Source organism: Cimex lectularius, unplaced genomic scaffold, assembly GCF_000648675.2.
Source record: "Cimex lectularius strain Harlan isolate CLEC.00 unplaced genomic scaffold, Clec_2.1 scaffold175, whole genome shotgun sequence".
NCBI lineage: Eukaryota > Metazoa > Arthropoda > Insecta > Hemiptera > Cimicidae > Cimex > Cimex lectularius.
In genome coordinates, this window is record NW_019392745.1 from 208,860 (window position 1) to 218,433 (window position 9,574).

At 37.1% G+C, this 9,574-nt stretch overlaps 1 pseudogene; it reads right to left on the minus strand.

The window, feature by feature from the left end:
- Positions 1–434: 434 nt before the first annotated feature.
- LOC112126989 lies at positions 435–615 on the minus strand (annotated as a pseudogene).
- Positions 616–9,574: the final 8,959 nt, after the last annotated feature.

Here is a 9,574-nt window from a genome sequence, read left to right on the forward strand (position 1 = left end):
AGGTGCAGACTAGGTAGGCAGAGCCACCATCCTATAGAATCAACTCAAGCGCGAGTCAAATCACATAAAATTCTGTCGTGTAAACTACAGTGCTGGGGGAGCGATTATGAAGTGGATGCACCCTCGTGATTCACGGTGCACGCCACACCCACAACTTAGACCCTCTGTGAAGACGAAGCGAAAACCGGCGTACTCGTTAAAGGTATGGTGGAGTAGATGACTTGGCTAACTTAGATCGTTTTGGACGAGTACGGCATGTGGGATGAAAACCAAAAGTATATGTTTAATTATGCGACATATTCATACCTGGCATTCATTAGTGTTAGGTCGTAAGAAATTGCATGAAGGTTTCAGGAAAAAATAAAGAACCTTAGGACAATTGACCTTCCATCTCTGACATATTATTTGGAATTGCCCTCATCATAATATAAATTATTGTTTTTTTTTCTCTAGCAACCCAATGCCAGTTTTTTGGCCCCGTACCAAGAAAAATAGGCTAATTTATGCAATATTCCATATGAATTTGTATAGGTATGGTATGGAAGTCGTACCAGAGATTAAGCTGATAAGAACAGATACTACACTTTGATCTTAGCCAAAAGGCAGAGAAGCGATAGGTAAATTTTAGGCCTGATAATCTGTACGAAATAGTGTATACAGTCGGTTCAAAGCTGAACTCATTCCTGATTCATCTTTCATCTCTGACGGTATGTGTGGATTGTCGAATCCAGATCTTACGGATCAATTTGTTAATTGAAGAAAGTAAATTCATGCTTTTTTACTGTGTGTGAATGTATTTATTGGCGTGAATGAGGGGGAATGTCAAGGTGAAAATCGCCTTGCCGGACTCCCAACGTACGTTAAGGAAGTTTATAATTTTAGTTTTTTTAATTTTTTGACATTTTAATCACATGTAGAAGGGTTAATAAGCGTTTAAAGATAGGTTTAATACAAGAATGCGAGAGAGACAAAACGTGAGGAGCCGACAATAGTTCTAGCTGCTGGCATAAAAAAATCTATTTGTATTTTTGAAAGAATATTTAATAAATCATGAAGTTCCTCCAACATACGAAAGACCATGATTAAATTTCTATTTTAATTTGTTTTAAAATGCGTCCATATTTCGGACTTTTTTAAAACGACGTGTGCTGTGTAATCTATCAGTTACAAAAATGCCAAATAGTTATTTTTGAAAGCCTCCATAGTTATGTGTGAAAGGGCCTAGTTTCATTAAGCTTGCTTATATTTTTATAAATTATTATAATCTGCTTTTTTATGATATTAATAAATTGTAACGTTCTTACATCTAGTGCCACGCATGCACAATTTCACCCCGTGTGAAATAGTTAGACTCTTATTTAACACCTCTCCATATTACACGCCATGGAATACAGGGGTGGAAGTTAATAAGAAGTAATAAGCGTAAACCGCATGGAAGAAAATCGATGATTTTATCTTATTGGCCGACCGCGGAAGAAGTAGTCGTTCACCTCATCCTATTCCACCACCTTCCGCTGCTATGAAATCCACCCCGTTGAACCGTTATCACAAACGGAGCGATGCCATTCTCGTCTCGTGGAAACTGATTTTACACTCCAAATTAAATTGTAAAAAAGGCAAACATTACCGAGAAATCAAATATTCCATGTATTTCTTTTCCTTTAACCACATCAAATTTGCCTACTGTTAACATTGCTGTCAGATCTGTTTTGACGTTATTATTTATTTTCCCCCTTTAGATGACGTCCATCTTATGGATATATTTCGGAGAGAACGTAGACTAATTTGACAGGAGCATTAGCAAAGCAAAGTTGTCCCATACATTACAGTAATTCAGGAATAACAAGATATATTGTCGTCAAACCTGGCTGCTTCATTATATTCATCAAGCTGTAATAAACTTACTGTTTTGTATTTTTTATTTTAGTTTAATTAAGTCAAGAAATATATATATATATATATATATATATATTGTATTAATAAAAACATTGGCATTTCTTTCATATGCATAATAACATACTCATTGTATAATGCAAAGAATAAACATAAGTCTCTAGACTTTAGTTGTTTTATTTGTCTTGATGCTACAAAGCCAGCATTAAAAATTCAACAACCATGCTCTCTTCCCACACTATAAACATTTTTCTAGAAAATGAACAAACTAGAAAAAAACAATATCATCTGGTAAAGTATAAAATTGGGATGAGTACATAATTCTATGTTGTCGTATCGGCAGAGAAGCTCTCTCGTATCAAGAGCACTGTCGATGGATAGAAGGGCGATCACCCTCACCCCATTAAGAATAGGCCATGCGAGGTTGACAAACGAACACTTACTTTTGATTACTTACTTGAACACTTACTTTTAATAAATAAAAATAAGAAACATCTCTTTAAACTCTTCTATTAATTACTAATCTAATATGCCAACTAAACAATTATAAAATGCATAGATTCTTAACAGCACAGCATTTTTATTCTTGATAGACCTGTGGTCTTTCTGTCATACGACCCCTCATAGTTCTATCACTTATTCTATCATGGGTGTTTGGTAACAGCCACGTTTGGTTCTTCTCTCTCTTTTGTTAATCACACCCCGTACGCCGTTCTTAAGTGAAATGAATTACGTTTAATTTTATTATTATTATAATTTAATATAGAATAAGATCTGTGACTATGTTTCTCAACTACCAGACCTCGTTTCCAGTATTTTTCGTCTTTATATAAAATATTATCATTAACATAGGAATCTTTTCTATTTTTAGACGATTTATCATAGTACATCTTTATTTTTCTTGCCTTAATTTTACCATCTTATCAAAACCCTTAGCAACATATGGCTTTAGAACAGACAAAAACTGAGCTGGTGACCGTTCGATGCATAAAACCGGTGTAACTCGATGTTGTAGTAAAGCTGTGCTTAGTTCAGTATGAGATGAATGATACTTCTTTAATAACCTTTTTGTAATCTGCACTCCCATTTTAGCTATTCCATTAGATTTCGGGTATCTGGGACTTGAATAAATGAATTTGAAGTTCCACTGATTAGCAAACGTCTTACATGACTCCGAACTAAATGGCATGTTATCAGCCACAACAGTAGCAGGGATACCAAAATTAGCGAAAATACCTTTTAGGATTTTTATTACATCTGCAGAATTTTTTTATTTTAATTTCTTAACTTCCAACCATTTAGAAAAATAATAATCATACAGAATTAAATAGGTTTAAAATAGGTTTTTAGTTTTATCTATCTATCTAAGCCAGATTTGTTCGATTACATGAAGATTATAAGATTCTAAATCCAAGTAAGGTTTCATATGGATGAGTGTAGTTGCTTCAAAGTTGTAAATGATTTTGAGTTTTGTTGAACAATTAACCATAGTAAAACGTTTTTAAAAATTTTAATTTTCCTAAAAATGTGTATTTACTGGTCGTCTGTGGTCCAAACCAGTATCTTAACTTCGTTTTTGTTAGAAAAAATTATTCTTGGTCGGTCACAATGTCAAAATACCATTCGGCAGTTAGCCGTAATACGAATATCGTACATATTGAAATTTCTTATTTTATTCTTTTACGTAAGGAACAAATTAACTAATACACAATAACCTTCAAATACATGCACAAGAAACGGAGAAAACTATATCATAGTATTTAAAATATTTTTCTTTCGGCTCCTCTGGCTCATTGGGAAGAACTAATGTTCTGAAATCTTTTGATCTAATATCACACAAAAACGTTTCAATAAAATTGGTGGTACTGCGCCCGTAGCTTCCTTTTCTAAGTTTCTTCGTCGACCTTTCGAGCAATTTCTCCTGTAAAGTATGAAATTATAATTACTTACTTGAAAGTTTGACAAGCATAAATATCCATTTACAGTTTTGAAAACTTCGGTTTAAATTAAAAGGAAAATAAATACAAATGACCAGATCAAACATGGCCATTACATTATATAAAAAACTATTATATCTTGGTTCTAGTGTATTTAGATAATATGAGATATGAGAACTCGAAATTGTTTATAAAATCAGGGAGGCTGTACAACTCGTTTTTGTAACAGGCACCTTTTATTAGATAAACGGATCCATCCAACCGATGGCTGCGGGCAGGCAGATGTGAGATATTTACTTTCACAACGAAACATCTTGAAAATAATTCATAAATCGTAAATGTTCTTTTGTCTAAAAGGACATTACCATAATGTTAGTCTAGCTTGGCCGTTCTGATCATGTTTGTTGTTTTAGAAACTAGGTTTCAGTCATATCACAATTATGAAATCGTATCCAAACCTTACAGCATTTCCTAGTATTGTAGTCGTTATTACCGTCCGATGTAGCTGTTGCTCCTTTTGAAAAAATATTGGTTCTTTCTCGGCAAATTCACCTTATTGCCTATTTTGTCTGCATGAATTCAATATACCATTTTTTGACCCTTGCTTGTCACGCATGCGGTGATTTGCTCCTCTATTGTAGCAACTCTTTCACAACATCCTTCTCGTCAAAATTCGCGTCCAGGTACCGGCACCATTGTCGTAGACTTTTACTCAGCCTTAACACCATATACGTCTGCGAGGTCTGGGGTCTCCATAACACCAATGTTTTTGAATGCCGTGCATTTCAGGTTCTCCTGGGTATTACATGTAACACGCCAGAATGTCCACCTGGAACTAGACAAAATCTACCTAAAATACTTCTCAGTAACAGACAACATTTACATGGCAAGCAATTTTGATGTGATCTGACAGACTGCTTGAAGTGTCCAATTTAACGCATGACGGTACTACTGGGTATCAAGGTTAAAAGTGTTGCTTATTGAATGTGACTGAAAAAAAGTTATCTTTGATCCAATGACGACTATTAAGCTGAGCAGTATCGCCTTCTTGGATAATTTTCGGAGTAAGTTTCATAAAGTTGCATCGGCCATGTGCACCTTACTTGGATAGATAGATAAATAACATATGTAGGTAGGCAGAAGAATGGACGGATAGAGAGATAGATGATTGATTGATTGACGGATAGATGGATAGCTGTATAAGATATGTTAGATAGATAAATATTAGTTGGATGAAGGCATAGATGGATAGAGACAGTGTGAGAAAGATGGAAAAAACGAGTATGTGTGAGAGAGAGAAAGTGAAAGAGTGGAAAGAGTGAGAAAGAATGAGAGGGAAGGAGAAAAAATTAGAGGAAGAGAAAGAGGGAGAAATGATATACGTAGAGATAGATAAATAGAATAATGAGTAGATAAATAGATGGACGGGCTGATGTATAGAAAGATAGACTGATAGACGTGTATATGAATAGATAGATAGGTACATAGATAGATGAATGAATAGACGGATAGATAGAGACAATATGAGGGAGAGTAATATGCGGAGAGATAAAGCGAGTGTGAGCGAGAGAAAGTGAAAGTGAGGGAGAGCCAGAGAGAGATAGTGAGAGTTTGAGAGAAGCCGAGAGAGAGGTGAGAAAGAGAGAGGAGTGAGTGTGGGAAAGGCAGAGAGAGAAAGAGAGAGAGAGAGAGAGAGAGAGAGAGAGAGAGAGAGAGAGAGAGAGAGAGAGAAAGAGCAAGTGAAAAAGAGAAGTGTACACAACTAATGTTACAGCCAATGCCTTGGAAAGAAATAGAAAATAATAATGAGAAAAAAATGGTAATAAGAAGTCAATAAAAAATAAATTTACGATAAATTCTAAATTAAAATAAACGACGGAAGAGATTTACAAGGGACTTACCACCTTCCTTCACATGACGACTGCAAGAAGCGTCGTAGGGAAACTCGGGCCCAATTCCCCTGACCTCGCCGCATAATCTCAGATTATTTCCAGTGGAAGAGAATGAAGTAGAAGCACAGAAGGTTTTCGGAGAGCCGCGTGCGTTAAGACCTTTGTAATTAATAAGGGAGAGAAAAGTACGAGAGAAAAGAGACGAGTGAAGAACCTTTCTATCATAGGAGTAAAACAGGACTAGGGCTGTTAGAAACGTGGGAGTTGGATTAGGGATTACACTAATCCAAAACAAAGCATATCTCTAAAATATTCCACCCACCTAATTTTGATAAAATTAAAAAAACATCAATGACTGATAACAATAGAGAGAGAATACATCGCTTTGTCGCGACACGTTCAAACCCAAATGAATCAGATATCGTATTCCAATATAAGCCAAGTATCTTTATGCAACTTTAATCCTTTGTAAAGCTAATAGGCATTTCAAGGTGGTCCGGGGGCAATGTGGTGAGCACCGAACACTCGTTGCTTGCCCATTTTCTGAGCTCAAAGGCACCTTTAGAAAGTATGCCCTCAATTGTGACATGAGCTCACCAGCTTGTTCATAATTTGATGCCCCAGTTATAACGTCATCAACGTAAGTGTGCTTACCTAAACCAACACAAGCCAAGGGATAAGGTTCCCCTCATCGAGCACTAACAGCTTGATTACTCGCTGCGCCAAGTGTGCCGAAGGTGTCATGCCAAGTGACAGGGTTTAATTCATACTCAGCGACCGAACATTAATTATTTTTCGCCAGAAAATGTGATGATATTTGAGGTCGGTGGGATTTAGAAGGATTTGGCGATACATCATCTTGACGTCGCCGGATAACGCCACAATGTGTTGACGGATGGTAAGGTGAATGTCACGCAAATCGTGTTGAAGTTTCGGGCCACTGAGGAGTCGATCGTTTAATGAATGACGGGAAATATCGGGAGCAGAAGAGTTGAACACTACACGCAATTTAGTGGTAGAGGAACTTTTTTTCAGTACGCAGTGGTGCGACCATGTTCATTATATTCTCACATGAATTGCCCATATGGGCGTGACAATTTTGGTTGTCGCACCGTTCCAAAGAGAGAAAGGACTTACAAGATTTGTGCCTATTTCTTTCCAGATGCAGAGCGTGGGGTTAGAAGGGCACTGAAACAACGTAACGGCCAGACGTATCACGGAGAAGTGGTATTCTTCAGAGTAAACATCGAAAGGGTTCATGAAACTGGATACTTTTACTTCCTCTCCCAAAATCTTCGAAAACTGTTGTTGAACATTGAAAACGGCCTTTTCGGGTGAATTGGCTTGACAGAATATTTTTCCAAAAATTATCCAACCGAATTTAGTCTCCATCGCACACAGTTCACCAGAAATTATGGGACTGTTTTCTTTTATGATGTCGAAAAAAACAGTCTAAACCAAGAAGGGGATCAATTGGACCTGGAATTTAGAAACGCTCGTCGGTAGCGGGAGAGTTTTACATTTTTCGAGGACGTTCGAAGAGAAGGTCGTTGGGGGTACATCATTAATAATGCTTCAAAGAACTTAGTCTTGCAAAGAGCAGAGCTTTGGGGATCGAAAGGAGATTTTAATACCTAGGTAACGAGGGCGTCGGTGGCCGCAACGGTTTAGGCGTTGACACGGCACTTATCACTGTAAGGTCAAGCGGCCCTGCATTCGAACCCGACATCTTACAAATGGGCTTTTTTTCAAAAACACCTGCAACTCGAAGAATACAACCTATGCTGTTGCGAACCCTCGTAAAAAAACGCAGGTAACAATTCCGAAAGGCTTGGTAACGGTATTACGTCTCCCGTAATCGAAACTTTAGACGGAGTGTACCGTGTGTTTTTTGATGGCATGAGAGGAAAGGGCAGAGAGCTGAGAACCAGTCCAATAACGCTCGAATAGGATGACATTGTCCACAGGAATCTGAATATATGTTGTCACGGTTCCTAAAAGAGTTGGCTATTGCCCATCGTCATTTTTCACTTGACAACCTGCCGCTTTCTTTTCAGAAGAGGACTTTTCCTTAGGAAATGTAATATTGTTTTTTGCTATAGAGGGTGGAGCATGCAATAGAGTGTGGTGACTATTGCTTTTGCAAACTGAGCAAACCCTTGTCGTAGCACACGTATCGCTAATGTGGGCTCCAAGACAGTTAAAACATAACTTTAATCTTTTTGCGGTCTGGTAACGTTGGTTACCGGTCCTGTTTTATAAAATCAGCACATTGAGGGGGAGTGTGCGACGCTAAACATAATGAACAATTGTGTTTAGCTGTGTTTAGATGTCATTCTTGACCGGGTTGAACCTTTCTGCGTCAGGGAGTAATTAAATTTGACGCGAGAACACCTGGACTCGTGTGGATTAAGTGGAGAGCTCGTCGAAACGTAAAACTCGTACGTCCGATTTTGCTCCGTGACAAACTCAATGAATGTTGGAATTAAACTGGAAGCACAGTGATTTTCACAATCTTTACGTGTATGACAATCCAAATTATTTACGGATAATTGAAACAGAACAGTCTCCCACGTCAGAAAGTTGCAAGCGCTAATTGCATTTTTGTGAATCGTTACAAAACTCTGTAATGATGCATAAGAAGGTTGCTTGGCAAATGTAAAACCTAAAATTTGATTTATATACATGGAGGCGAGAAGACGCGGATTTTGATATCGTTCCATGAGCGTCTTCATAATAATTGTTGCAAATAACAATTAGCAAGGTTGTAATTTTCAGAGCTTATATGAAGAGTGAAAACTACAGAGAGTGCCTCGTTTCTTAAACCTGATAACAAATGTTGAAATTTCTAAAGGATGGCTATTCTTCTATCACCCCAGAAAATGTTTTGAACTGAATATTGGGTAAGTGCTTGCTGGACGTAAGTGTTTCATTTTTTGGAGTACAACTTGCCGAGGAAACACTCAGATATAATCTCCGAATTTCACATAATAAATCATCGAAGGATTCTTGTACGGAATTTATGCCTAGTCCCTGTTGGGTATACGGTAGTTTTGAGTTCCAATTGATTATATTGCCTTTTATCGGAATCGTTTCCAAACTAGATCCAAATTATTTAATTTTTCATGTATATGGACTTAGGTTGAGAAGTTGGTTTTGTTCACCTTTTTCATCGTTTTGTGATAGCTTTAACCCGGGTAAATAGCTGCTCACGTTTTGATTAAGCGAAGCATAATTTGGAACAATTTTTTTGCCCTGTGAGTTTCGGATTTTTGTTAAGTTTCTCAATCATTGTTTTGATTAAGCAATAGAAACAAGGTTACGATACAAATAAAACAATTAACAATCCTTTAGAGTATAGGAATCGCAATAAAATTTCCTTTAAATGGTACCCAACAAGATGAAAACAAAACAGAATTTATTGTTCTCAATAACAACTGAAATAAATAAATAAACAAACAATAAATTGCAGATATATCAACTGACCTCTCTTTTAAGAGGTTCTGACAAGAGGAATAAACGAAAATTAATGTTATCTTTGGGGGCGTCGGTGGCCGCAACGGTTTAGGCGTTGACACGCTCATCAGTGTAAGGTGAAGGTCCCGGGTTCGAATGCAGGGCCGCTGGATTCGAACCCGACATACTTACAAATGGGCTTTTTTAAAAAATACCGGCACCCTGAGGGTTTTGTGCTGTTGCGAACCCTCGTAAAAAAATGTTATCTTTGTAAATTAATTTGTATTTAAATCATAACGAAATGAATATTTTTCTTTTCAATTTAAATGGGTAGTGCTGTCGGGAAAGAAAGGCGATAAGGATAGGATTACCGGGAGGTAATCACGCTTTATCTCT